Here is a 15,946-nt window from a genome sequence, read left to right as displayed (position 1 = left end):
AGTGAAAAAGAAGCAAACTATATTAAAAATGGAATATTCTGTATGATATATGTACAATGGCCTTACATTACCTGTTACAGAAACAGGATGGGACACTATAGCACAGAAAATAAGGAGTGTGGGGAGCAAAAAGCTTGGCTAAAGTTAAAAAAAGGAGGGGTGAGTGGGTTAAACCAAAGAGGAAGACATCCTTGTAGGGATTTATTGCTTTGAATTGTATGCCAAGTATTGAGAAGAATGCAGTTGGACCATTTCCTAAAGAAGTTCCTTACCAGCTAGGCTGAGTGATGGGTTCAATCCAAAACACCCGAATGGCAAAGACAAGTGTAGTCTAGAGCCAATGAAAATTGGTGGATTTGGAAGCAAGGATTTTGAGGGCTTAAAGATGCTGCTTTTCCACCTGTCTTGTAGATGGACTTTACCATCTGCCTTGGTACATGCCTTGCCTCCTCAATTGGAGGTTCAGCTGTGCTTTTCTTTTCTGGCTGTAGTTTCTCATGTCTTTCTAGCCAAGGCTGCAAATTACAGTAAGTAGATGCAGAGCAGGCTAGCCATCTGACTCTTGAATCTTCTTCAAGACATATCTGTGTTCTTCTATGCTCTAATGTGTGTATCATTTTCAATATTTGTGTTGATTTTATTTCTATTTTTTGAATCTTGCAAAAACCATAAAGTAAACTTAATTTGAAAGGCTTCTTTGTAATTTACTATATAAAATTGTTTCAAATTATTTATGAGAGAAAGGCTCGGTGTTGTCTTCCTGATGTGATTCTACTAGATGGCAGATTCACAGTCCACAGAGAAGAATCTAAACCAGAGGTCCTTGGATAAAAGCTTTAGACCTTAGGAAGATTTAGAGGACAGTTAGTGTTCTACCTGCAATTTCTCCTGTATTCAGGGATTGAATGTCCTGCTGAAATTTTAGGAGGCTAATGAAGCCTGTCAAGTAGTTTGTTTGATTGCTTGGGGTCACCAGGGAGGTGGGAGTTATTGTTTTTACTCTTTGTATATTAGGTTTTATTTTTTGTAAACTGCCTAGAGTCACTGAATGTGAGAAATTCTCTAAATACATACATGCATGCATGCATGCATGCATGCATGCATGCATGCATACATACATACATCATACAATAGTGTCCATCCTTGGCTCTGTGACTGAAGATTCAAGCTTTTCACAATGGCTTTCAATAAACATTGTTGATAGTAGATGCGTAGTATGGAATGAGATTATGAATAATGCCAGCATACCATATGTAATTCTTGGCAGTAACTTCTGTAGGCCTCTTCTGATTTAATCTTGATAATACTAAGGAATGGGTGGGGGGGAGAATTATTCTCACTTATCCTCTCCCCACTACACCAAACTGTCTTGTATAACTTGTAATAGCTAGCTGTTTGACACTACCAGCAATGTTCAATTAGGTCTTTTGTGCATCTAACACCCACATACATGTAGACTTAGATAGTTTTCAGTCTAGAAGCTGTATGAATTCAACATCTTGAAATTCTAATTTTATCAATTAAAAAAAAACAAGGTGAATGAAGCAACTTGTTGGAGCTTTGATGAGAAGTAAGTCATCAATATTTCTGTGACTTAGCAATTCATTTACACCACTTTATTGCTTTAGATATAACACAGAATAGTTTTGAGGTTGATGAAATGTTGTTATCGACATAATTCATTTTATGCCACTTCAACATGGCATTTGAATCTGTGACTGCTCCCATTAGAGGCTGGAAATTGAATTGAAAATTCATGCGCAAGCTGTATGGATGCAGTGAACTTGAGTCTCTGAAAAGTGTCAATTAAATTGACCTTTCAGCTTTGAAGCAGGAAAATTGGAACCAAAAGCTTTACCAAACCAGCACTCATTAACATTTCACTTGATGTCTAGAGAACTTACTCTGGACAGAAATTTCAGACAATCATCCTTCTCTTTTCCTAAAATGTACAAAACTGTTGAATGCTAAATATAAGAAAAAATATTTGCTTTTTCTTTCAAAAACCTGAAGTATTAAAAATTACTGAATATTTTAGTCATAAAAGTATCAATGATTAGACATTGATTATATATTAGACAGCTTGATCCCAGATATTGTATTCAATTCACAAAAGCACTATTGTGAACAACTAAATTCCTATTTTTTTTTCTTTGAACACAGTATATTTCATGTTCAGTTAATAAAATCTACATTTAAAGAGAACAGATAGAAGGTAATTTTAAAAAACCTTCTATATGTTATGTTATTGCTGAAATATTTGTTCATTATATTAGAGAGGCAAGATGACATTACACACCTGACTTTAGCTGATCTTACAAAAACTAAAAGGACCAAATGTGATTGTAAGTTAAATCAAGTCTGTCTTGGTTTACTTTTTCATGTTCCACATACAGATGTCTCTCAAGAGCCAAGGTGGCGCAGTGGTTAAATGCAGCACTGCAGATCAGCAGTTCAGCGGTTCAAATCTCACCGGCTCAGGGTTGACTCAGCCTTCCATCCTTCCGAGGTGGGTAAAATGAGGACCCAGATTGTTGGGGGCAATATGCTGACTCTCTGTAAACTGCTTAGAGAGGCCTGAAAGGCCTATGAAGCGGTATATAAGTCTACTGCTATTGCTATTGCTATAGATGTAAAGGAGCAAGAACACTCCAAAATATTAATTTAAAAATATACATATTTTAGTGAAATCTCCTGAGGGCTTTTTTAAAAATTTCATCCATGAAAATTCATTGAATCATGTGCATAGTTAACAAGATTTCATTATTTCTATGTTAGATTTCTCAGGAATTCAGAAGCCTTATGCAAAATCCTAACTACTCATATGTAAATATTAAAATCTTGTCATATATATGGTTAATTAGCAGAATTTGGGGGCATTAATTAAAAAATAACTTGGGGGACTGTAATTATACTATGTGTCCTGGATAACCTATTGTTCTCTCGAATAGAATAGAACAGAACAGAACAGAACAGGGTAGAATGGAATGGAATGGAATGGAATGGAATGGAATGGAATGGAATGGAATGGAATGGAATGGAGTGGAGTGGAGTGGAGTGGAATGGAATGGAATAGAATATAATATAATAGAATAGAATAGAATAGAATTTTCCAGAATCAGAGTCTGAAATTAAGCCACGCTCTCAATTAGGGTAGGGTAGGGTAGTAAATGGACCAATTTTACTAAAGAATTTCTGAAAATGATTTAGCCTGAATCATCTTGTAGACTGATCTCTGCTATAACCTTGTCCTTTTCCTATTCAAAATATTTTCTTTAGGAAGAGTAAAAGGTAGTCTTTTTGTAGCAAAAAGTAGCAATTATGTCGTAAAGGAGGTTCGAGGTTCATTTTATTTATATGCCGCCCTATTCCCAGTGGGACTCAGGGCAGCGCATAAACCCAAGGAGGGGAAGGGAATCACAAAAAACTACAACAAAAATACAGGGCATTTAAAACAACCAACAGCCACATGATTCAAGAGGGGAAGGGAACTCATCAACCCCAGGCCTGCCAACACAGCCAGGTTTTAACGGCTTTTCGGAAGGCCTGGAGAGAGGTGAGGGTCCGAATCTCTGCGGGGAGTTTGTTCCAAAGGGCCGGAGCTGCCACAGAGAACTTAGACAAACAGATAAGTGTTTCCAATTATATAGAGCATCCTACGAAATGGAGTATCAGCATTAGTCAATCAGCCTGACATTCACCAGCCTCAATTCAACTTGTTAATAATCTTAAATTTCATTATGATTAATCTAAAAGAAGGGTTAACAGAGGAATGGGATTAAAATATAATGTTTCCATACAACCACAACCCAGAAAGATATCATATTTTTCTATATTACTTTCTAACTTTATTTTCTATATTCTGGACAGAGCAGCCTACCATAATGTCAGTGTTTTTAGGTTAATGTCAAGACTATTAGAAAACAAGTGTCTAGGCAAAAAGTTCACATACATTTTGACATATATAAGTAAATGCTGAAAAGGACTGATGAGGAAGGAGAATACGATTTAATGTTTCAAATATTTGGAGAAGTGTGAGATCTATTGGATAGCTATGTTCCAATTTGCACATTACTCAGAGTTCAGATAATTTTCTATGAGGATTTTTTTAAAAATGGGTTTTTTTCTAGCACCATTAATAGAAATTGTATCCTTGTAGATATGATTATTTGTAATCTACTTAGAGATCCCTCCTTAAAAACTGTCTTCACTATGATATCTCTTAATTGATTGGAAACTTAAATCCTTCAATTTGTTTTAATTGTAGCAATATAATTTGTTTCATCACTACCAAGAGAATCAGGTAACACAACTACCTTATTAGCAAAGTTCTTCAACATGGTATTTTCCACTAAGGCCCAGAACTTTTTATTTTTTTTATTTTTAGGTAAAGTCTAAGACGTCTGAGAGATATAAGATTAGATGATTTGCCTTAGGGACATTTAAAACTATGTATACATATCAGTGATGGGTTTCCATTTTTTTTTTACTACTGGTTCGCTCATGCACGCACACACACTCACATGCGCAGAAGCATCTCAGTGGGTGGGCGGAGCCTTCCACCACTGGCATTACTGGTTCGCCCAATCCTGGCCGAACTGGAACAACCCACTTCTGATAGTAATGTATCTTGGGGGAAGGGTTTCCCTCCCCATTTCCTAAAAACCTTTAGCCACAAGAACAAAACTAGCTATAACTCAATTTTTTTTTTGAACTTGAACTTCATGCCTAAATTTTATTTCCAGGTATTTTACTTTTTTTCCACTGAGAAGATGCATAGATTACACTATTTTTAGATGCATTTAAATGCCTATGGAGTTTCTCAGGCATCCAAGTCATGGTTGTCCCAAAGGTGCTTTTCAAGAGGCAACTGGATTTTCTGGTTTTTCTTTGAAATATTTTGCTTCTTGGATGAGCAGCGAAACTTCTTCAAAGAAAAAACCAGAAAGTCCAGTTGCCTCTTGAAAAAGCATCTTTGGAGTAGATGCATTTAAGTAATGCAATATTTTATTTCTCCCATTTTTTTTAAATAACTCCTCTATCATGAGCTCTATGGGATTGAGAGGGCACTTTTAGGATTAGCATGATATTTGTTTGCATAGATTTAAAGATCTGTGCTAGAAGTCTTGGAACTTCTGCCAAAAATTGCATTAGGAAGCCATATATGTTTCCCGCAGAGCTGTTTTTCTAGAAAGGGGCCTATTTTGACCTGTAATTCATTCTCAAGTTTCAAAAGCAGTTTGAATATCTTGCAAAAATGAAGAAAAACCATTCTCAGCCTGGATACTAAAATTTAACAGTGAAGTTAATAGGATAACATAGGTCCAGTCTTTCTCTTTCAATTTAATGTACCAATGAGATTCTTAGGATTAAATACAGAGACACAATGCTTTTTGCTTCTGAAAAAATCAATGCTGAATGGCTTTCTTCTAAATTTCCCTTCTGGAAAGTTATCACGCCAAATCAAGGCCACAAAAGGTTATGGAATCTTTTGGAGTATGTCAAATTTCTTGCATGTTTACTGTTAAAAAAAATCAAGAAGAAAATAGAAGTATAATGAACAAAGGTCATAGGAAATTCTAGAGATGGAGACATCTGTTAAAATTAAGAAATTCTCCATTTGGATCTGCCTGTTTTCTTCCTCTGACTTTTGACAGTCGCTATAGCAACAAAAACAGAGAAAATGAAGAACTCATGAAAATACCAGTATGACAAGTCCAATTTGCAGCCAGCTAAGCAGTGTAACAAAAATCTGTGTCATATCTAATGACAATCTATGCCACAAGTAACTGATTATGCTGACAGGGATGCATGCTTATTGTTAGCATCATTTTTCTTCCATTGACAACACTAGAATAACAGTACTGATAGTTTGTGGCTTAGGAATGGTGAGCAACCCTGAATTCCATAGTTAATAGTTTCCTTCCCCCCCCCCCACTTTCTCTAAAGTTTTAGACTGTCAAGAATGACTTGAACTTTCACCTATATTCCATTTTGCTCGAAGCTTGATAAAGAATGGGGGGGATGTGGATTGGAATGCAAGGGTGGGGGCGAATGGCCTCCAAGCATCATTGGTTCTCATTGGCTCCCCCCCTTAAGGACACCCGGAGAAGATGCCACAGTGTTATCGGCTGGTTCCTAAAACAAAATGAACAGAAGTAATTGGTGGATGTAATGGACTGTGTGTGGGACCAATGAGGAAAGGGGAAATGAACTATCAATGCGTTTGCGCAGGAAGCCCAGAGTTGGTTTCGCTTCTTCTGTGACAATGTGGATTTATTCAGTAAAAATTATACTCTTGGTAAAATCATGTCCCAGGAGAATTTTTTTTCCTTGATTCGTCAGCTGGACAGCTGAGACAGACTTGTGTAGGAATTGGACCAGGGGTGGGTTCTGGCTGCTGCTACTGCCGGTTCGCTCAGGGATACGCTGCAAATGCTCTTGGTGCACACTATGTGTGCATGCACAGTACTAAAAAAACAAGATGACGCCACCTATGGCGCCACCAAGAGAACTGGTTCAGGGGCAGTGGCAGGCCAGGTTACTACCCATTCAGCCAAACCAGTCCGAACAGGTAGGAACCCACCTCTGAACTGGAGTGTCCGTGGAGAAAATTTAAGAAAGCTTCATAAACAGATTAGGTTGTGTCCATAGAAAAATATTCCATGAATTTATTTCTCAGTATCTTGTTCTGCATTATGTTTATTATACAATAATTCAGGTGATACAGAGCTGTTCTGTTTCTAGGTTCTGGATGGAGCCAGGCTACATCCTCTTAAGCAGCAGATTTGCAACTGGGGGGACCTCTTGGGTCTAGTACTGATGCTAGCCCAGATCCTCAGCACAATAAATCCTTTGGTTAGCTTTGATTTGCCTCTACCTGATGGAGAACACTTGGCTTCACTGATTCATTGGCAGTCTTAAACCTGAACTAACGTCATACACAAGTCAGCCCATGAGGAGATAGAATATTGTGGCTGATTTATAATGTAGTAATACAAGTAGTGATTGGAAACCACATTGCAGTCCATATTTTATTGCCTGCCTTTTGAGCTCAAATCAAAGTATATGCAGCTTTAAATGGCTTGTCCAACTGACTGATAGAATTGCCTAATGTTAGGTCTTAGATTATTAGGTATTATTGTTGGGTTCCCCCACCTTATTTTCAACTTCTCATACATTTTTCTTGGTTGTTGTTTATGCTAAGGGTTGCTACATTACAGGATTTGTAAGCCACATAGGATCATTTGATTGATTTGACCCAAAAGTAGCAGAACAAACAAACTTTTTTTCATTACCATGAGTTCCTAGTAGAAGCTGCCTGTCCCATATATGCACAGGTTAAGACAACATATGAAGAAGTTGGTTAGATCCTTTTGAACTTCAGGTTGGAGAGTACTTTTTAGAATTCCACAGATAGCCAGGGAAACAAACATACATTGATCCAGAGTTCTTACTCTAGGCACAATGGAAGCAAGCTCAAATTACCATATTATGGGGATGAGATCCATTCTTTGATACTGGGAAAGGTCAAGAGAAAAATAGATGGATTCAGGTATAGCAGTGATGGGCACCCTAAAGGAATACCTAAAGAGCCAGGATGATGACAGATCATCTAGGTGGTTGGTAAAAGCTTAATGGCACATAATGGGCAATAATGAACTAATATAATAAGGGCTAGCTCCTTGGAGGTAAGGGGATAAGAATCCCAAAGGTGACCTAGAACAGCCTTGCTTTAACTTCAGAGTGGTCCTAATTCTACAGTTATTAGGGTTTGGGTGAGGAAAGAACCATATAAGAATCGATGGATGGAGGGATAATCTAACATGAATACTTATGGCACTGTGGATTGATTTTATACATGTCTTATTGTTTTAGAATTGTCTGTTATCTCAAATTGATTGAGTAGGCAGATAACTGCAACTAAATAAAAGAAGCATCTTTGGGTTCTGTCCACAGATACATTTGATAATGTACAGATCGCCTTTTTTCTATGGTGGAGTATTATTGAATAGATTTTCCCTGAAATCAGCATTCATGCCACAGTTTAAGAGCAGGTTCAAACTTCTATGCCTTCTAATACCACTGATTTAACTGTTGCTGTTATTTTCACATAATAAGTCAGCCAGAGCCTTTAAAGGAATAGGCAACATATAGATTTTCTAAGGGTTATTGCAACCATGGTAGAGTTTTGTTTTTGCTCCTTATTTCTGTTAATAATCATTTTCATAAATTGCTGTGAACTACCTGGATCCATAAATCCCTAAACGGAGTGGGTGGCATACAAATCATTTTTTTAAAATGTCAATTTATATTCAAGTTGTAAAGCTCTATAAGCAAGTTCCAGTGAATTCATTGCTCCTTAGTTCTGGGTAGACATGCATATTATAAAATTATTAGCAGATGATCGAATGATAATGTGCATTCAGGGAAAACAGCATTAACAAGAAACCTCAGTGTTCAAAGATCAGATTTCAATCTCTCTAGATTTCATTTCAGTCTTTGGAATTGCTGGGTATTCTTTGATGTAGTAGAATCTGACAAAAAAAAATTCTTAGAGTACATATTTCCAAAATTGGATATATTTTTTTTGAATTAAAACAAAACCACCCAAATTGGTTACATTATTAATTGCACATAGCAATTTTATGTTGGATTCTTTTGGCAAAAAAATAAAGCTGACCATATGTTGATATATTAGAAAACCTTCCATGCAGTTTGCACAGCTGATTGTAGACTGATGCTATAGCACTGATTCTGGGGAACAAGCCTCTAGTTATGCCGCATAAGCGCCTTGGCACATGTGCGTGGTTAATCCTTGATGTACATTCAATGCACATCTTCCTCCTTTCATCAACATCGCAACATAATGGAAACATGAATCACAGGATGCAGAGGCTTTCAGAGATACTTTAAATTCCCTCCAGGAGTCTCAGAAATGTTTCAAAGCCATTATGCCTACAGAGGCTGCTAACCTGATAAAACATAAACCACGGAATCTCATATAGTCTCCCATTAAAAGCTAAGAGACAAAATCTTTGGTTCCATGAGAAATATATACATTCAGATAAACCAGAAGGTATAAATTCAACCTATTCACTTAATACAGTTTAAGACCTCCAGAGGACACATTCACATTCAGAGCAAGATATGTGTTTCCTGATGCAGTTCTAAGTTACATAAACGACAGGAAGAAAATTAATAAAGCCTTATTTTTGTGATAGATTGCTTCCCTATGTTTTTAAAACTAAACACTTCAGACTTCATAAATGTCGCATGAAAAGATATAAGAACAAAAGCTATGGCTACAGCTCATGCTTTGTCCCCCAAAAAGGACCACTATCCAAATCACATTTGGTCCCATGTGACTTCTGTATATAATTGGGGATTTTGGTTGTAGAAACACACACATACACACACACACCCCTCTCTAGCTCCGTTCTTAAAAAAAATGTTTACCAGTGTCCCTTTTGTGGGAAAATAAGCACATTTCCAAACAAAGCTTAGAGTAGATGCCTTTTCCATTTTAATTTCTCAGAAAGCTTATGAGACCCAAGCAAAGCAATGGTATTACTAGGAAAAACACAGTTTAATTTTTTGTGAATAAGCTTCCCAAATTATTTTAACAAACTATTACAACAGGGTTGTTGTAATGGAGAAAATAGGAGTAAGGAGTATTTGATATGTTCGCTGCCTTGAAGTTATTTATAAAAATAATAAAGGTAGGATTAAAACAATCTAAAAAATAAAAATAAATCCCTGTTCTACATTAAAAAAAAAAAACTTTTGAAACTGGGATTTTTCAAAGCTGTTGATTCTCAGCCATGAAGTTTGGGAGGATATTGTGGGAAGAATTCAGTCTTGAAACATAATACTAGTCTTTGAAATATCACTTCAGGCTTTTAGGTACATATTTGTAGTTGCCAAATATATTCTCAGGGATGGAGCCTAATATATACATACATTGCATTTCACTTTTTGTGGCCTAAAGTAGTCCTTGGTTAATGACATTATTTGGACTGGAATTTCCATCACTCAATGATGCGGTAATAAAACATAACATTACATGAGTGCATTGCTTAGCGATGGAAATCCTGGCAATCCCCATTGCTATAATGAAGCAAGGATTGTGGATTACCTAGTCACAACCACAGGCAGTGAGGATGCCAACAAAGAGATGCAAGTCCCAAGCGGCTTGCAAGCCAGCCAGCAGGGAGGTAAGTGGCTTCTTCCAGGTGTGGGAGGATAGACAAGAGGCTAAGCAACACCAGAGCCAGATTTTGGAAAGAAATCTCAGAGCCACAGCATGGCAAAAAGTTCCAGTGTCCTGTCCTAAGCCAAGCACAAGCAAAGATGCATAGGGGTGATTTTGTTGTCTTTGCTAAACAGGGCTTGCAAACTAACACACTTGCAGTACAGAGTATATACTGCAATATAGAGACTAGTTTCTCCCCAAAGTTCAGAATATTTGGCTTATAAGAGTTCTAGATCAAAGCAGCATATAGGAGAGTAGTCAGAGAGAATTTGATGGTCAAAGCATATATCAGATTAGTTGGTTGGTGAAGGTTCAAAGTCAGGATTGCAAAGTCCAGAAGTCAAGGCCCATGGAGTGGAATTTAAATGGCAGTCGTTGTCAATAGACAGCTTGAGCATGCTACTCTGTTTTAATAGAAGCAGCTTGGTGTACTTCATTTAGTGAAGCAAGACTCCTTCCATGCTAGCAGTCTTACAGAGCACCTTTGCGCTACACTGTATGCAGTCCACTGAGATCTTATATTGGAAGGGGCAATAACTCGATGCCCTCATTGTCAGAGAAAGGTGCGGTGGTTCAGTGGCTTAAACAATGTCAGATAAAGTCTGTTCTCCAGTGGTTCAAGGCCTACCAACACATGAAGCATGAGTTCTTGTCGCTTTCCTCAGTTCCTACCAATCTTGCTATCAATGTTTTGACTGATGAACCCAACCAAACAAGCATGGTCGAGATGATCGAATCTCTGAATGCAAAACTTTGTTGAGTTAACATCATTTTTGCACTGATGAAGATAAAACCAGATCTAGCTAATTCCAACACAAATCCACATAATTATAATATAAGATTCTCCCTCCCCCAATTATTGCAGGTCAATTGTCCAATTGCATCTCATTATTTTGTTATGAGAAAAAGTATTTCGCTTTGGCAAACACTTGCCAAAGTGTCCTTGGCTCTCATGGGTTGTCTTCTTGATGTCAGGAGCCTACAATCCATCTCACCCTTCCCTCCCCCTGGTTTGTTGGCAAGCTGAGAAGCAATAATGGCTGCAACAGCAAAAGTGTGATTCAAATCTTGACACTAGCAGTTTGAAAACATTTAAATGCAAGTAGATAAATAGGTACCACTTCAGTGGGAAGATAACAGTGTTCTATGTTCACTGCACACTCTGCGCTGAAGTGCGATATCATGCTGGCCATATGACCATGGATACACCAGAAGAACAGAAAGCTCTGGCTCAATAACTTAGAAATGGAGATGTGCACTACCCCATAAAGTCAGCTACAAGTAGTAGAGTAAAACTCACAGGGACTGTTTTAATTTTAATTTTTATCTTCAGAGAGCAACTGCATCTGGTTTTGCTCGGCTGGTTTTCCCCACCTCCTCTATCTACTCAAACAGCAGTCTATCTGGCAGTGCTGGAGCTGATTGCCCATTGTCTGTCAGCACTTCTAGAGCTCACTCTGGAACTGGCTGTTTTGTCCCCAAATCTGAAGCCATGTAAATGCAAGAACCACAGAGCCAGGGCTGGGTTAATGAGTCCAACAGAAAGAAAGAAAGCGGAGATAACAAAGGTCAGTTGGGGTGAAGTGGGGAAGCAGGAGGATAATCATAAATGTGTGTGGCTCTAATTTTTATCACATGATCATAGGTGCACTGCAACACTTATAAGTTCAAAGACTGATTACAAATCCATTTTTTTAGCATTGTCATAACTTTAAACACTCTCTGAATGAACAGACTTTTAGTAAGGAATAAAATATACTTAGCAGATCAGATATGCTAGTTGTGGGAAATAAACAAATAAAAATGACTCCCAGAAAGTAAGCAATAAATAAATAAGTCCAATTAGCACATTATTTTAATAAAAGTATGACAAATAGTTAAAGCACTTTAGTAATATTACTCATCTCTGTGAAGATGTCTAATTAAACCCAATGAAATATAAATATGAAAGTGCACTTTCAGGATTTGGCTGATTAAAAGAGGTTCAATAATGATGAAAGCTTTGGATTCATGTGCTTTTTGTCAAGTTTTCATATGCGCAGCCTGAATAAACTAATCTTCTAAACAACATAAAACAGTCATATGTGTTTATTGAAATTCTCAATATAATTGACAGATATTATCATACAGGGTCATTCTTCTTTATATTAAGAGCTAAATCAAGCCAAAACAAACTGAGGATATTATACAGTCATGCATAAATATATACATATGTATAATTATTACAGTTCAGGAAGTGCGGGAACAGTCAACCACTTGTTATGATCACAAATGAGTAATCAAAATGAGTAAGCAAATTAAAAATAATCTACATATCACGAATATTCTTAATTTATATTCTTTTTTAAGCTTGATTTTCCATCTCCTATTTCTAAGTCCAATCTGGATTTTGGAGATGGATCATGGGGCAATTCTTCTTCTGTAAAGTTATTTAAAGTTAAATTCTGGGACTTCCTTGGATTAAACAGAAAATCTCTAATTCAAAAGGTCTGATTTCAGAGAGATAAGTGCAATACTGGATCCCTCACTTCCATCTTATCATTTACCTTTTTCTTGGCTGTTTAGAAGTTGGATTTTGCAATAGCAAAAAAAAAATCCCTTTAAAACATGACTTTAATAACATTCTGCCATGACTAAGGTGACCAGATTTTTCAGATTGGTAAAGAGGGACACCATTGACCGGGGGCGGGGGGAGCGGCTTGATTAAAAATTTTATATTTTGTCAAAAGGTCATACAAGGTGATTACATGACCCCAGGACACTGAAAGCATCATAAATATGAATCTGTTGCCAAACATCAAAATTTTCATCACGTGACCATGAGGATGCTTCAATAGTCGCTAAGTGTGAAAAATGGTTGCTAAGTGTGAAAAATGGTCATCAGTCACTTTTTTCAATGCCATTGTCACTAAATGAACTGTTTGAAAGCTAAAGCTAGCTTGCATTATGCTAGCTTACATTTTCAAGAGAGAGAAGCTAAACTCCTTATTAGAATTGAAATAGAAATGAGTAGAGTAGAGTAGAGTAGAGTAGAGTAGAGTAGAGTAGAGTAGAGTAGAGTAGAGTAGAGTAGAGTAGAGTAGAGTAGTTTATTAGCCAAGTGTGATTGGACACACAAGGAATTTGTCTTCGGTGTACATAAAAAAAAAATAGAATACATTCATCAAGAATCATAAGCTACAACACTTAGTGATAGTCTCTCTCTCTCTCTCTCTCTCTCTCTCTCTCTCTCTCTCTCTCTCTCTCTCTCTCTCTCTCATTTCATTTTCATTTTCATTTTCATTTTCATTTCATTTCATTTATTATATTTATATGCTGCCCTTTTCCCCCGAAGGGGACTCAGGGCGGCTAACAAATCAAATCAGGGAAGGGGGGGTACAGACAAAAAATAAAAAATAAACGATACATAACAATACATAATTTAAAAACACACAACAGTCATACCATTCAAGACGGGGGCAACAGCTCTTTAGCCCCAGGCCTGTCGGAACAGCCAGGTTTTAACGGCTTTGCGGAAGGCCTGGAGGGTGGTGAGGGTTCGAATCTCCACAGGGAGTTCATTCCAAAGGGTCGGATCAGCCACAGAGAAGGCTCTCCTCCGGGTAGTCGCCAGTCGACACTGGCCGGCGGATGGAATTCGGAGGAGGCCCAATCTGTGGGATCTAATCTCACACACACACAAACACACACACACACACACACTCCTCCTCTGGATTCAATGGGACTTTTAGAAAATCCCCACTCCTGTGCACACACTCCCTCTTTCTTTCTCTCTCTCTCTCCCCTCCTCTGGATTCAATGGGACTTTTAGAAAATCTCCACTCCTGTGCACACACTCCCTCTTTCTCTCTCTCTCTCTCTCTGTCCCCCCTCCTCTGGATTCAATGGGACTTTTAGAAAATCCCCACTCCTGTGCACACACTCCCTCTTTCTCTCTCTCTCCCCTCCTCTGGATTCAATGGGGTTTAGAAAATCTCCCCTCCGTGCACACACTCCCTCCCTCCCTCCCTCCCTCTCTCTCTCTCCCTCCCTCCCTCCCCTCCTCTGGATTCAATGGGGTTTAGAAAATCTCCCCTCCGTGCACACACTCCCCCCCTCTCTCTCCCCTCCCTTTCCCTCTCCCTCTCTCTTTCCATAAATTCTGAAGCCTGAAAAGGGAAGAGGCTGAAAATAGTAAAGATCCTCAAGGATAAATTCTTCTGCTTTTGATTTGCATTAGTACTACAGCACGTTTCTACTAAGCTCCTGTAAATCTATGCTTTTGATACACATACTGCTGCATAGCATTCACTAAAGGATTCCATGTGTTATCATTTTTCCTAGCTGGGTCTTTGGTGCGATAAGTAAAAGAATTTGCAAGCATGTAGGTATGACATATGGCGAGCTCATGTAACTTGAGGCTGCCACTTGTTCCTCTGAAGCCACAGCCATTTCTTCCTCTGAAATCTCTTCTCTTCAAATCAAAGTCCTTTAAACATTATGCCAAGCAAATTTGAGTTCTACAATTCAGATCCTGTTTCAACCATGATAATTGGCAACTTTTTTTTTATTACAACATACTGTGCATATTTCATTATCTGGAACGTCATTGGAGGGATCAGGATGGGTCTTCAGTATTTTAAAAACAGGGATGCTGAAGCTAAAAGCCTCAGTGTAAAATAATTCTAGGGAGAACTTGACATTCTGTCCCTTGAGGCAAATTCATAAATTGGGAGTGGGAGGCTCTTTGCGAGCTTGGAAAGCGGGGGTTATGCCATCTTGGCCAGCTGATCTCCCCACCCACCCATCCCACCCCTGTCCTCTTTTCTCCACCGGAATCCGGGCGGGGGGACTCGGCGGCGACCACCTCCATCCCCGCGCCTCAAACCCTCTTCCTCCCCTCCACTCCAAAACTCCTCGGGGCAGACGGCAGAGGAGGGGTGGAGGTAGAAGCGTTCAGTTTTTTAAAAAAGACTGGGGAAAAAAGAATTGAATTGAAAACAGTAACAAGAGAGACGAAAATCAGAGTATCCCAAAAAAACCAAACCCAACACTTTTTTTGTGTTGTTCTCCGCGCTTCGCTCCAGGATCCAGATGAGGAAGGCTATGGCCATTCCCAAAACTTTTTTCCTCTCCCTCTTTCTCTCTCTTTCCCCCACAAAAAGCAGGACGTAATAGAGCTGTTTCGAGTCCCAATCACTCGGGATCCATTCAGAATCCTCTCGCTGCCAAACTCTTAAAGCTTTATCAACTCTACAACAAACCCCCTTTTCTCCCCTCTCCTCCCCTCCTTTGCTCAGTCACTCCCCCGAAGTTGAAACCTGAGGGGGGCAGCGATTCCCCTACACGCTTCAGACACGTTGGAGAGAAGTAGGGTTCACCTCTCGCTTTCTCCCTGCAACTTTAAAGGAGCGTGCGTGCGCGCTCCATGGGGAAAATGCCTCTAAGCGGCCCCGCAGAAACAACTGTGGGAGAGAAAAAGATCTTTTCTTCTCTTTTTTTCCTTTCTTTTCCTTTCCTTTCTTTTCTTTCTCCCGCAGACACAAGCCCCAAATTTTTGCCGATTCTTAACCGCCATTGGGGGGAGTGGAGAAAGTGGAAAAGGCAATATTCTATCCTATCTGGTATAACACGGAATAATTTCAAGGGGGGATTCTCAATCATCCTGGAGTTTTCCCGCCCGGACGCCCAAAGCCTCCCAGCCCGCCCAGG

Source organism: Thamnophis elegans, chromosome 2 (assembly GCF_009769535.1).
Source record: "Thamnophis elegans isolate rThaEle1 chromosome 2, rThaEle1.pri, whole genome shotgun sequence".
Taxonomy (NCBI): Eukaryota; Metazoa; Chordata; class Lepidosauria; order Squamata; family Colubridae; genus Thamnophis; species Thamnophis elegans.
Note: the sequence above shows the minus strand (reverse complement) of the source record.